Below are 15287 nucleotides of genomic sequence, written 5' to 3'. Positions count from 1 at the left end.
TAAAAAAAGTGCGTCTCTTAGTTGAGGTTTTTCGCTTATTTGAAAATTTTATTTTAAAACGTCTTTTTTTCCAATCGGGTCTCTGAGTTGTCAAAAGCTAACGAAAAGCAACGTTAGAGTCACACTTTTTTGCGTGGGTCTAAGTGCGTAAAGAATTTTTGGTTTAGCTTGTATAGAAAAAAAGTGCGTCTCTTAGTTGAGGTTTTTCGCTTATTTGAAAATTTTATTTTAAAACGTCTTTTTTTCCAATCGGGTCTTAGAGTTGTCGAAAGCTAACAAAAAGCAATGTAGGAGTCCCTTTTTGTATGTGGGTCTAAGTGCGAAAAAAATTTTTGGTTTAGCTTGTATAGAAAAAAAGTTCGTCTCTTAGTTGAGGTTTTTCGCTTATTTGAAAATTTTATTTTAAAACGTCTTTTTTTCCAATCGGGTCTCTGAGTTGTCAAAAGCTAACGAAAAGCAACGTAGGAGTCCCTTTTTGTTTGTGGGTCTAAGTGCAAAAAGAATTTTTGGTTTAGCTTGTATAGAAAAAAAGTGCGTCTCTTAGTTGAGGTTTTTCGCTTATTTGAAAATTTCAATTTAAAACGTCTTTTTTTTCCAATCGGGTCTCTGAGTTGTCAAAAGCTAACGAAAAGCAACGTAGGAGTCCCTTTTTGTTTGTGGGTCTAAGTGCAAAAAGAATTTTTGGTTTAGCTTGTATAGAAAAAAAGTGCGTCTCTTAGTTGAGGTTTTTCGCTTATTTGAAAATTTTATTTTAAAACGTCTTTTTTTCCAATGAGGTCTTAGAGTTGTCGAAATCTAACGATAAGCAACGTAGGAGTTTCATTTTTTATGTGGGTTTAAGTGAGAAAAGAATTTTTGCTTTAGCTTGTATAGAAAAAAAGTTCGTCTCTTAGTTGGGGTTTTTCGCTTATTTGAAAATTTCAATTTAAAACGTCTTTTTTTTCCAATCGGGTCTCTGAGTTGTCAAAAGCTAACGAAAAGCAACGTAGGAGTCCCTTTTTGTTTGTGGGTCTAAGTGCAAAAAGAATTTTTGGTTTAGCTTGTATAGAAAAAAAGTGCGTCTCTTAGTTGAGGTTTTTCGCTTATTTGAAAATTTTATTTTAAAACGTCTTTTTTTCCAATGGGGTCTTAGAGTTGTCGAAATCTAACGATAAGCAACGTAGGAGTCGCACTTTTTATGTGGGTTTAAGTGAGAAAAGAATTTTTGCTTTAGCTTGTATAGAAAAAAAGTTCGTCTCTTAGTTGAGTTTTTTCGCTTATTTGAAAATTTTATTTTAAAGCGTCTTTTTAATCGGGTCCTGGAGTTGGCGAAAGCTAACGAAAAGCAACGTTAGAGTGCCACTTTTTTGCGTGGGTCTAAGTGCGTAAAGAATTTTTGGTTTAGCTTGTATAGAAAAAAAAGTGCGTCTCTTAGTTGAGGTTATTCGCTTATTTGAAAATTTTATTTTAAAACGTCTTTTTTTCCAATCGGGTCTTAGAGTTGTCGAAAGCTAACAAAAAGCAATGTAGGAGTCCCTTTTTGTATGTGGGTCTAAGTGCGAAAAAAATTTTTGGTTTAGCTTGTATAGAAAAAAAGTTCGTCTCTTAGTTGAGGTTTTTCGCTTATTTGAAAATTTTATTTTAAAACGTCTTTTTTTCCAATCGGGTCTCTGAGTTGTCAAAAGCTAACGAAAAGCAACGTAGGAGTCCCTTTTTGTTTGTGGGTCTAAGTGCAAAAAGAATTTTTGGTTTAGCTTGTATAGAAAAAAAGTGCGTCTCTTAGTTGAGGTTTTTCGCTTATTTGAAAATTTTATTTTAAAACGTCTTTTTTTCCAATGGGGTCTTAGAGTTGTCGAAATCTAACGATAAGCAACGTAGGAGTTTCATTTTTTATGTGGGTTTAAGTGAGAAAAGAATTTTTGCTTTAGCTTGTATGGAAAAAAAGTTCGTCTCTTAGTTGGGGTTTTTCGCTTATTTGAAAATTTCAATTTAAAACGTCTTTTTTTCCAATCGGGTCTCTGAGTTGTCGAAAGCTAACGAAAAGCAACGTAGGAGTCTTTTTTGTATGTGGGTCTAAGTGCGAAAAGAATTTTTGGTTTAGCTTGTATAGAAAAAAAGCGCGTCTCTTAGTTGAGGTTTTTGGCTTATTTGAAAATTTTATTTTAAAACATCTTTTTTTCCAATCTGGTCTTATAGTCGTCGAAAGCTAACGAAAAGCAACGTAAGAGTCCCACTTTGTATGTATGTCTAGGTGCGAAAAGAATTTATGATTTAGCTTTTATAGAAAAAAGTTCGTCTCTTAGTTGAGGTTTTTCGCTTATTTGAAAATTTTATTTTAAAACGTTTTTTTTTCCAATGGGGTCTTAGAGTTGTCGAAATCTAACGAAAAGCAACGTAGGAATCGCACTATTCATGTGGGTTGAAGTGAGAAAAGAATTTTTGCTTTAGCTTGTATAGAAAGAAAAGTTCGTCTCTTAGTTGAGGTTTTTCGCTTATTTGAAAATTTTAATTTAAAACGTCTTTTTTTCCAATCGGGTCTCTGACTTGTCGAAAGCTAACGAAAAGCAACGTAGGAGTCCCTTTTTGTATGTGGGTCTAAGTGTGAAAAGAATTTTTGGTTTAGCTTGTATAGAAAAAAAGTGCGTCTCTTAGTTGAGGTCTTTGGCTTATTTGAAAATTTTGTTTTAAAACGTCTTTTTTTTCCAATCGGGTCTTAGAGTTGTCGAAAGCTAACGAAAAGCAATGTAGGAGTCCCTTTTTGTATGTGGGTCTAAGTGCGAAAAGAATTTTTGGTTTAGCTTGTATAGAAAAAAAGTTCGTCTCTTAGTTGAGGTTTTTCGCTTATTTGAAAATTTTAATTTAAAACTTTTCTTTTTCCCATCGGGTCTTAGAGTTGTCGAAAGCTAACGAAAAGCAACGTAGGAGTCCCTTTTTGTATGTGGGTCTAATTGCGAAAAGAACTTTTGGTTTAGCTTCTATAGAAAAAAAGTTCGTCTCTTAGTTGAGGTTTTTCGCTTATTTGAAAATTTTATTTTAAAACGTCTTTTTTTCCAATCGGGTCTCTGAGTTGTCGAAGCTAACGAAAAGCAACGTAGGAGTCCCTTTTTGTATGTGGGTCTATGTGCGAAGAGAATGTTTGGTTTAGCTTGTATAGAAAAAAAGTGCGTCTCTTAGTTGAGGTTTTTCGCTTATTTGAAAATTTTATTTTGAAACGTCTTTTTTTCCAATGGGGTCTTAGAGTTGTCGAAATCTAACGAAAAGCAACGTAGGAGTCGCACTTTTCATTTGGGTTTAAGTGAGAAAAGAATTTTTGCTTTACCTTGTATAGAAAAAAAGTTCGTCTCTTAGTTGAGGTTTTTCGCTTATTTTAAAATTTTAATTTAAAACGTCTTTTTTTCCAATCGGGTCTCTGAGTTGTCGAAAGCTAACGAAAAGCAACGTAGGAGTCCCTTTTTGTATGTGGGTCTAAGTGCGAAAAGAATTTTTGGTTTAGCTTGTATAGAAAAAAAGTGCGTCTCTTTGTTGAGGTTTTTTGCTTATTTGAAAATTTTATTTTAAAACGTCTTTTTTTCCAATCGGGTCTCTGAGTTGTCGAAAGCTAACGAAAAGCAACGTAGGAGTCCCTTTTTGTATTTGGGTCTAAGTGCGAAAAGAATTTTTGCTTTAGCTTGTATAGAAAAAAAGTTCGTCTCTTAGTTGAGGTTTTTCGCTTATTTTAAAATTTTAATTTAAAACGTCTTTTTTTCCAATCGGGTCTCTGAGTTGTCGAAAGCTAACGAAAAGCAACGTAGGAGTCTCTTTTTGTATGTGGGTCTAAGTGCGAAAAGAATTTTTGGTTTAGCTTGTATAGAAAAAAAGTGCGTCTCTTAGTTGAGGTCTTTGCTTATTTGAAAATTTTATTTTAAAATGTCTTTTTTTCCAATCGGGTCTCTGAGTTGTCGAAAGCTAACGAAAAGAAACGTAGGAGTCCCTTTTTGTATTTGGGTCTAAGTGCGAAAAGAATTTTTGGTTTAGCTTGTATAGAAAAAAAGTGCGTCTCTTAGTTGAGGTTTTTCGCTTATTTGAAAATTTTAATTTAAAACGTCTTTTTTTCCAATCGGGTCTCTGAGTTGTCGAAAGCTAACGAAAAGCAACGTAGGAGTCCCTTTTTGTATGTGGGTCTAAGTGCGAAAAGAGTTTTTGCTTTAGCTTGTATAGAAAAAAAGTTCGTCTCTTAGTTGAGGTTTTTCGCTTATTTGAAAATTTTAATTTAAAACGTCTTTTTTTCCAATCGGGTCTTAGAGTTGTCGAAAGCTAACGAAAAGCAACGTAGGAGTCCCTTTTTGTATGTGGGTCTAAGTGCGACAAGAATTTTTGGTTTAACTTGTATAGAAAAAAAGTTCGTCTCTTAGTTGAGGTTTTTCGCTTATTTGAAAATTTTATTTTAAAACGTCTTTTTTTCCAATCGGGTCTTCGAGTTGTCGAAATCTAACGAAAAGCAATGTAAGCGTCCCACTTTTTATGTGTATCTAGGTGCAAAAAGAATATTTGGTTTAGCTTGTATAGAAAAAAAGTTCGTCTCCTAGTTGAGTCCCAGAACATGCTGGAAAAGTCTCAAAAAGTCGGTTTTTCACCTTCATTGGAGCCTTTTCCGACAATTTTTGATGTATTATTTTACCCTAATGTTGTCTGTTTTGGAGAGAGCTTTTCGGGCCTAGTTTTTTTTTATCTAGTGCTCTGCTCGATTCTCCTATAGCCTTAGTTTGTAACTCCGCCGTAGCCGGTCCCCAGCCCGGATGAGAAAGGAGGAGGGAAACACACCCAGAACATACTGGAAAAGTCTCAAAAAGTCGGTTTTTCAACTTGACTGGAGCCTTTTCCGACAATTTTCTAGCTATTATTTCACCTTTAAAACCTTATTAATCTTGGTACGGCCTTAGTACGGCACCTTATTAATCTTGGTACGGCCTTAGTACGGTACCTTAGAAATCTTAGAACGGCCTTACTACGGCCCGTAGAAAACTTAACAAGATCTTAGTACGGTTTTGTTCAAAGACTTATACGGTGCCGTACTACGGCCTTACCAAGTTTTCCAAGTTCGGGCAACCTGGGAAGGTAAAACCTTTTTTTCTGCGGGGCTGGTGGTTCTTCTGATCTGTATTACGTCAACTTATTTTGCCAACATGGTAACATCTTCCATAATTTGAACGATGCAGGTCAAGAATTGCCAGATGTTAAAGTTACAGAGTGGTTTTCCAGATAGTGTTTGAATGCTGAAGAAATTCAAATGCTTCAAGATCTCTGGATTTATAACTTAACTGACTCCTCTGAGCAAGAATTGAGAGCTACTGAGGTGCTGAGAGGTTGCAAGTAATCATTTATTTCCTCCAAGCTATAATGTGGGCGATGAAGCGCTTGGTATAAAAAGAGATACTTTTACACGTACGTTATGCTGTGAGTAACGCCTGCACGCGCCCGAAAAGGCACATGATAAAAATGTGCTCTCCAACCAAGAGACCCCCCCCCCCCCTTAAATGGCAAACTGAGGACAAAAAATCTTTCATGGCGTTATTTCCCAAAAAAAACCAAACGTTAACATTTTACCTTTTATCGTTTATAAACAAAAAAAAATAAAATTTGTTTGTGAGCAAAAAATCAAATACAAGCAATCTTAAGATTGACAGCACAAGATTGATAATTATGAATATAGATAAAAGAATGGGCACTCGAGATTGGGGATATTGTGGTGTCCAACCAAGGGCATCATCTCTACCAAAACCCTGCACAAAAAAGTGCAGAAAAGAAACAACTGTAAACTTCAGTTAACGAAAACAAACAATTCATCTCAATTTTACCACCAAAAAGAAGGATAAATATTGCTCTGGCAAAAAAACTCCTGGAAAAAAGTTTAGTTGTTTTGAATAATAAAAAATTTAACTAAAATTTGTAATATGTGAAAGGAGGCATTGTTTATCTGAGATATGCGAAACTGTGATTCATATCAGAGAACGCTTCACCAACCCGCCCTCTCCTCCAGGAAAAAAAGCGAAAAAAGTTTTGAAAGGCATGATTCTTTCCAAGATTATGATTGGCTCTGTAAATTTTTGCCATTTTTCCACTAATTTTTTTAGCTCTATTTGAAATTTTTCAGATAATTTATGAAAAATTGAAAAATGTATGCTATAGTTTCTAAATATTGCAGCAGGTACTTTGTTCATTCAAATACTTTGTAGCAGTAGAAATACTGGATAAACACCTCCAGCCAATCAGAGACTGAGAATACACTATTCTCTTTTATATAGCGCTAACTCCACTAATTATAGTCGGTCTATCAGAGTAGTTACACGATGTGTATACCTCTAACTCCGGTGTTACTCTTTATAACCACCGTTATAATTGAAGTTTATCTTCAGTGTTTTATAGAGCCGGTTAGTCTGAGAGACATAGGTAAGCCTACTTCGCGCGCAGAAATAAGTAGCACTAACTCTTTATACATTAAGGCTGTAAAAGGAGACCATATAGGGTCTGCCTTAACTTTTCAAAAAATATCTCTGTATATGAGTTTCCAAAAAGACTTACTACGCAGAAACGCTACCCTAGAACATTGAGAGATGAAAAAGGGTTTTTGTTTTTGTTTTGATTGTGAGAAGTTTTTTCATGTTTTGTTGTTCACAAAATCAACTGAAGGAAGAAATCAACTGTGGTACTATATGACCAAAGTGTGTTGAATCTGATTTATTTGTTTTCTGACTCAGGACACCTGACATTGGACTGAACTCTAGGACTAATGATGAGTTTTTATGAGCCATCAGTTTAATTACGGCAAAGAATGTATTTTGAGTATGTGATGATTTCTAAAAATTCATGTTGGTTGCCACGGGTAATCTACAAGAGGTTTGCAAACAACAGTCAAGTCAATAACTCAATTGTTTTCGCAGCTTAAGAAAGCTGCTAGAATTTTTGTAGGCGAATGATTTCTATAATTAAAGCTTTTCCCAAGGGTCTTGATTTAAACTCAAACTAAAAATTATATAAATGTATCGAAAACTAATGAGCTAGAGAGTTCATTTTATCAGATTTCGAAACATTACAGAAATAATAGCACAACCAATTCACTGTTTCTGGATAGATGTCAGTATCTGCAATTTTTTGTTTTTTTACTGAAAACAACCGCTGTGATAAACAACACGCATAGTAGGTGAAGCTGTTACGTCGAAACTTCACTAATTTGATGAGTCTTTTCAAAACAAATCCTTATGAACAACTAGATCACTTGTTTTTTTGGGTGTTATTTGGGGATGCATATAACATGCACTAACTGTGCGGGCCATCAACCGAAAGGATCAGAAAGGTTATCTTAGGTTCTTGTCATTCAAGAATGCGGATGGCTGCAAAAAAAACATTACAGATTTGAAGTTTTACTTCATTTGTGCCAGTTAAAGGCAGTGCAAGAAATTCAAATAATGACGTTTTAGTTGTAACAACCACGCAGAAGCAGAAATACTGGATGTACACTTCTAGCCAATCGGAGACTGAGAAGACACTATTCTCTTTTATATAGCGCTGACTCCACTGACTGTAGTCAATCTATTAGAATAGTTGCACGATGTTTATACCTCTGAATCTGGTGTTAACACTTTTATACATTGTTATAATTGAAGTTTATCCTCAGAGTTTTGTAGAGTCGGTTAATCTGAGAGAAATAGGAAAATTTACTTCGCGCGCAGAAATAAGCAACCCTAACTCTTCATACTTTAAGTTTGTCAGAGCAGCCCAATTTGGGTCTACCTTAGCTGGTGCTACCAGTGAGTTAACAAACTCTAACCGTGAAAAGAACTCACACAAAATTCAGCCCCTCCTTTTAAAAGAGAAACTTAGAGCTAGATTTTGAACCTTTATATCTATAGATACACTTTAATTTAGAGAAAAAGGGAAATACAATCCCAACAAAACAAATTGCAAAAAAAACGAACTAAATAACAACATAAAATACTAACCTAAATGAGCCGTCACACTAGCCTAACGTAATATCAATAGGACGCACATGCCAAAGAATTACAAAAATGCGTTCTTTAACAACAGAACACACATCTTGTAACAGATATTAAACCCTTTGAAATCAAATAATTTCAAAGCCCTGACGATATAAATCTGTTATTAAACACATCAGAACAACGAAAACAACACTATTTAGGTATTGACCAACAGTACCTTCTCTCGCTCTCTGCCAGAAAAGGCTTCACAAGTCTCTCAATTACATTTTCTTTCATATATCTCAGAGATTTATGGAAGTCAACTCACAAAATGCTCAATTAGTTTTATTTGTGATCCTCTCACAGATAGATATACCTCACTTGTGTACGAATCTTTATTTAGAACTATATCAGAAGCATTATTTGAACTTCTCAGAGGAGTATACACAGAAATACAAACTACTGACCGAAGATGTGCATTAAGAAAATCCTCATTTGAGTTCCAAAAACGCTTAACATCAACACTAAATACCACTGTTACATAATTTCAGTACAAGACGCAGATTTAACAGAAGAAGAGGAATTAGATACCCTAACACTCTTATCATGTTATATCTATCGTTTTTGGAAAAGCCCTGTAAGATATATCTTCTCTGCCACAAAACTGATAGCAGATGAATTCAACCATTTAAATGAAAAATTACCATAAGTGCAAGAATACATCTATAATCAAAAATGTTTTCAAAAAAATTGTTAACAATCACAAAAGTACAATCTAAAACTATACAACGGTTAAAAATTGATCATTAACAAATACAACTACGGATTTATAAGGCTGAAAATCAACTATTTAGCTTTAAATACAGTTACGTTTACGTTTAAAGCCATTTACGTCTAAAATTACTTAAAGCACATACACGTCCATGGTGGCATCAGCAGCAAAACAAAACTTTAATGATACACTACACTCACAACGCATGTACACAAATTACAAAAAACCACAGAAAATGACTTTAATTGCACTTTACTAGATGATGGAACACTTTTTTCATCTCGTAAAAAAATAGTCTATTAATGCTCTTATTATCAAAAAAAGCAAAGTTAATAATAATACAACAAATAATTTTGACAATTACGAAAATTGCAGAAATCAACAACTAATAAAGTTTACTGAACTAACTCAAAGTTCAGACCCATTAAATACAACTCTACCAATCGTAAATTTTCAATTTTACCAAACATAAACAAACGATTACCTCTTACAAAAACAAAATTCAGTTCGTTTTAACACTGTACCTGTCATTCGCAGTACTTCCGTGCAACCTTCGTCAACAAACAATTAAAACGTTCAACTTACTCAACAACAATTAGTGAAGTTTGTCAGACAGCTTAACTCATAAAAAAATCAACAAGCGACGAATGCACCAAAAACCGTACTGTTTACAAGCTGCACCAACAGCAACACCTTCAACGGTTAGAAGAAACGCACAAATGCCATACCCTCACCGCTCAGCGCCGATGCAACAACCGTTACAACCGTTTGACGGTACTGACTCTACGTTTAATACAGAAAAAAATTCTTAATGCTCTCTTAGCAATTATGGTAATGACAGCAGGACCAGAACAAGTTAACTCACCGCGTCATGAAACGTGCATTCTGAAACAAAATGCAATGATACAGACAGCCTTAACAGGCCCCGCACAACAGTGGTATTCACAATTACACTTTAACTGGCAAGCTTTTTAGAGAAAATTTCAGAAGACATTTGATAATCAACAATCGCACTCACAAGCTAAAAATACTTTTAAAAAGCTTCACTTGTTCTTCAGGAGAACAAATAAGCTCTCCAACATAAGCTCTCCAAATTGAACAAATGACAAAAAAGCATATGGACAAAATGCTCAAGATATGCTAACTGTTCAAATGAATGACGCAATAATTAACACTGGGCCCAAAATTAGCACGAATGGCTTTAAAAGATAGCTACCCACAAATCGAGAGCATTGGGGCCACAACTTCTGTTTGCTCATTTAGTAAAAAGAATTCACCGGGAAGATTTTACAAGAATGTACATTGATCGACACAAAATATCCGAAAACTTTACTCTCTCATCGCATATAAACAATATAGCCACAGATATAGACAATCTCACATTAGATGATGTATAAAAACAAGGAACAGGATGTAGCCTAAGGGATCAAAGTAATACGACACAAGTACTCAAATGATCCAAATTTTAAAGGGAAACCACGATCAGGACGCAGTATATCTACTTGTCCTGACAAAATGTACACAAAGCTTTTAGAAAAACCTAATTTTCGTAAAAAAGACATTTAGCCAAGCTATGAAGGGAAACCTAAATCTTCCTAATTAACAGTATAGGACTTTTTGTACTGTAAATGAGACATTTCTGTGAGTCCTTGCACATTGAATCTTTAATAGGTAGCAAGTATCCAAAAAACCAGATGCCAGTGTTCAATTGAGAGAAAAAAAACTTTACCCTAACTTACTTTAATTGTTTACCCTAACTTGCCATAACGTTAAGGTAAATATCAGGTTTAGTCAAGGCAAAGTTAAGGAAGTTTTTAGGGTTATGTTAAGGTGATTATTTAAGGTAATTTTAAGGCAAGTTAGAGTAAAATTAAGGTTTTTTAAGGTAGTGAGGCCTTAACTTTTCAGGTAAAGTTCAGGTAAATTTAGGGTTACTTAAGGTGAGTTGAGGAAAGGCAAATCTACCTTAACATTTAAGGTGAGTTAGGATGTTTCTAAGGTAAAAATACCTTAACATTATTTAGTGTGATTGAACATATGTTTTTTGGGGAAGGGTTCCACTGAATTGACGAATTGAAATGTATTTACGGCAGTTATGGGGTGGATGTAACTGATAGGTTGTTCCCCTGCCGTGCCCTATCAACTAAGAGATTTGGCTCAATCCCAGAAGTTAACGTTTTCCGAGAACATTTTTAGAAAATTGGGAATCCTTTTTCGGGGAAAAATACTGAGATAGTCGGGACCTTTACATTAGATTTTAAAGACCTACACTAGACCATACATTAGTATCTTTAAGACCGAACAAAAATTACACCGGAAATTCCCGGTATGTTTGTTTTTTAGCATAGGGAATCGTCAGGGGCAAGAAAAACGTCCAAAGTTTTAAAAGATTTGTTTTATATTCTGTTGATGAAATTGATGAAATCTTGTAACGTGGCAAATAAACTTCTTAAAAAATTGAAAAAAGTGATTCCTGAATTTTGCGGGAGAATATCTACAAAATCGTTATATTGTAATCCTTTTTTACTGGTTGGAGCCGCTTCGTTTGCCCTTCGTGCTTTATGGTGATTAACCAACAGTAAATTGGTAAACGTATAAGAATGACCTACCAACGTCACCAATTTTGTACATGGGGTTCTTTCAGTGCTGTCATGCATCATCAAAGAATTTAGTGCAGTAAATTTATTATACGATATATTTATTTTATTTTAGTGTAATTATTCCTGAAGGGCATGTGTAGAAGTCGAGTGTAGTTCATTGTTATTTCATGCGCCACTCTGTTATCTTAATTCCCGCATCGGGAAATTGTTGTTCATGTTTGTTGTGACTTCTGAGATATCATTTTACTTTCAGTATCACTCTTTTAATTTTGCACTTCCCGAACAGTTGCATAAATAACTTATTCTTCACTAACTAATCGTTTTTATTAGTCCAGTAAGCTAGACAAGTATTTGCCAAGCAATTCGCTAAGCGAATTCATTTTTAAACTGCACTAAGCGCACCCGCCGCGCAAGTTAGCAAAGTAGAAACATAATTGCAACTCGCGACTCGAAATCGAGTACATAATTTTATTTGTGTACGACATGGCGCAGCCAGCAACCGAAAAGCGGACCCCCTTTGGCATTGAGCCCTTTTGGGAAAAACCTAGTGTTCATCCCCCACTGAAGTGGGAGAAGTGGCAGATGCAAGCTAAATTGGCTCTCCCTGAGAAGGAAAATATTGCTCTAGACACTCTACTGGAACCGAAACCCGAAACAGTACAGCTACCTCTTGAACCCATCTATGAGAGTACAATAACAGAATCGTCGGCACAATAGGAGAGGGAAAGACTAGCAAGGAACGCACAACTGCCAGAATCAAATGGAGATAGGAATCGTGTGTGGAGACAAACCGTGGGCACAGGCAGACCGAAAGACTGTCTCAATGCTATATCTCAGATTGGGCAACGAGGGAAGACGAATTGTTTGTAGCAGGAATCCGCACCTCAAGATAGACATCTTAACAACAGCAGAACTTTGGAACATCATTGAAGCCACATTTATCCGCCAACGAAACATTACCTTTGTTTGGTATATGATTCTCACTACCAAACAGTCGAAAAGAGAGTCTATCGAGCACTTCTTCGGCAAACTGAAGGAGTTATCCGAGAATTGTGAACTTGGAAGCCAAGAGGACACTCTGATTAGAGAATTGTTTATTGCAAACATGCAAGACCCAGAAATTCAGAGGGAGTTACTTCGAGAAAATCTTGAACCAGCTCAAGCTCTGCGTTTGGCCATAAATATGGAACTAGGACAAAGAAACCAACTGCAAATCACAAATTCGCAACCCGCATCGCATGTTAACGCGGTAACTTCTCAACGATCCTTTGGACAACCAAGTCAACGGCCACAAACTTCTAGCTTCACTCGCCCATCAAATCAACTATGCAGAAATTGTGGTTTAATTTGGTCAGCAAACCACAAGGACAAGTGTATTGCAAGATGCAAGACCTGCAATAACAGTGGTTTACAAAATCATTTTTCGCGAGTGTGCCGAAAACCGAAGTCCTCATCAAATAAGCCTACTCGCTCGAATGTTAACTCTGTTGAAGACACCTCAACTGATCAGACGGTGAACGCAATCCAAAATATGAACTATAACCCCCAATGCGAATCTGACTACGATAGCTCAGATGATAACATGGTCGCCAGCATTGCAAGTAACTCTATACAAATTGAACCAAAGAATACTACGTTACAAATTGGAAAAACCCAAGTAGGACTACTCATTGACTCAGGCAGTGTGTGTAGTATCTTGACCGAGTCTCTTGCTGCGGAAATAGTGGACAATTCTCCTCTTCGCCGATGTTTGATGACAACACCCCATCAGGAACTCAAAACATTCGCAAATGAACCCATAAATGTTATGGGTATGATACAAGCACCAATAGCGAGCAAGGGGTGGCGAATCGAAGACGCTGAATTTGTGGTAGTTCGTGACGGCTTAAAACCACTAATTGGTAGAGATTTGTTTGACGCTCTCGGAATCTCGGTTACTTAAACCCCAAATTCAAATGAAGGTAGTATGGTCAACGCAATCACACCTCAAGGTCCATTCAAAACTCGCATTGCAAAGCAATTTCCACAACTCATTTCAAGTATTGGTCGGTCAAAAATCCATATTGTTAAATCTAAGTTTCATAAAAATTTTCAACCAAAACATAAAAAGGGTAGAAGAATACCCATTAATCTACAAGAACGAGTCAATAGTGAAATTACAAAACTTCTTGAATAAGGACACATAGAAAAACTGAAAAACTGTTCTGATCAATATTTTATTTGACCTATAGTAATTACAGTCAAACGAGATCAAACAATAAAGTTAGCATTGGATTCAAATGTTCTTTATAAATCTATACACAAAAATAAGTATCAGATGCCGAATGTTGACACAATTATGGATTCCATATCACAAATAATAACAGACTATAAAACAGAACAAGCAGATACAATATACTTCTCTACTATAGACCTTAAGTAGGCGTACAGTCAACTGAATCTTCACCCCGAAACTGCTAAACACTGTAATTTCAATATTGTAAGTGGTGATATGACAGGCACATATCGTTATAAAACGGGATTTTATGGCCTCACTGACATGGCTGCCGAGTTTCAGAAGGCAGTGGACTACACGTTAATGGGCCTCAAAAATACATTTTGGTTCTTGGATGACATATTAATTGTGAGTAAAGGTTCTGAAGAAGATCGTTTTCAACTTGTATTAGATTGTCTGAAGAAACTGGATGCAGATAACCTCCAAATTAATCTCCCTAAATGTCATTTTGCAAAGCAAGAAATCTCCTGGTTAGGATATAATATTCCTCACTCTGGGACATCATCACTCGAAACTAAAATATCGTCTATTCTGTCATTACAACCACCTAATACACTTAAAAAATTACGTTCGGTCCTAGACTCAGTCCATTATATTAGTAAATTTATTCCCAATCTAGCTCAACTCTGCCATCCTTTAGTCCCCTTCTTCGTAAATCAACTAAATAAATTTGGACTGACGATCACAGTACACATTGTTATAATAGTCGTTTATCACGATTGGTTGATCGTCTTTTATCTTACCTGTTTAAAATAGAACACTTGCCAGGCGGAAAGATGGGACTTGTTGATTATATATCACGTAACCCACATCAACCGGCAAAAATATTTCTAAATACGACGAGGAATTTTTAGTCGCAACATTATCAAGCATACACTCTGATGCAAAATTACTTCAACAAAGACACAACATTTCAGCTCACAAACTTACTTAGCTATGTCATGATAATGAATGTGAAATACAAAATTCCACCAAACATACTGAACAAGTATTGAATATAGATTATGCTAAACCTAAATCACAAACAAAAATTAATAAGCCACTCACTCTGCAAAATCATAGCTTGAAACCATTCTTAAATCAAAACTTTAAATTTGGTAGTGATCCCGCTAAGCGCGTACGCTTAGCAGATTACAATTCAGCACTCGCTACGCGAAAATGCTCTTCTCTTTTGTCCTCTTTTAAAAACAATAATCAGCATAGTGAACACGCCTCGCACGTACGCTTAACTCAAAATATTAAATTACTCGCTGATCAAAGTTATAATCCAAATTTCAGTCATACTAATTGTTTGAATTTTACTAGTGCACATGCTAAGCGAGTACATTTAACTCAAAATCATTTAGTATATGCACAATCAAGTCATACTCCAAAAGTAACCACTCCCAAATACACTAATTTTAACCCTGATTTCGATGCGCGAGTACGTTTTTCTCATAAAAAATTAACACCCGCAGGGCATAATACCCTACTAAGTAATCAACAGAACATATCACATAATTCAATTGCCTTTTTTGCCATGCATGTTAACAATTACCAAACTAGATCTCAATTCGCGTCGCATAGTCTACCTATTGTAATTACACCACTACAAATTGAGTCTCAAATAAACTCAAATACAGGAAAGGCGTCACTCGCTTACCAAAAAACGCCTCAATTTACTCAAATAAGTCACTCTCACTTGTCAATCACAAATAAGTCTCACATTC

This window comes from Convolutriloba macropyga, chromosome 12 (assembly GCF_964194025.1).
Source record: "Convolutriloba macropyga chromosome 12, txConMacr16.3, whole genome shotgun sequence".
Lineage (NCBI taxonomy): Eukaryota > Metazoa > Xenacoelomorpha > Acoela > Convolutidae > Convolutriloba > Convolutriloba macropyga.
The sequence above is the reverse complement of the archived record's forward strand: the minus strand, read 5'-3'. Positions refer to the sequence as shown.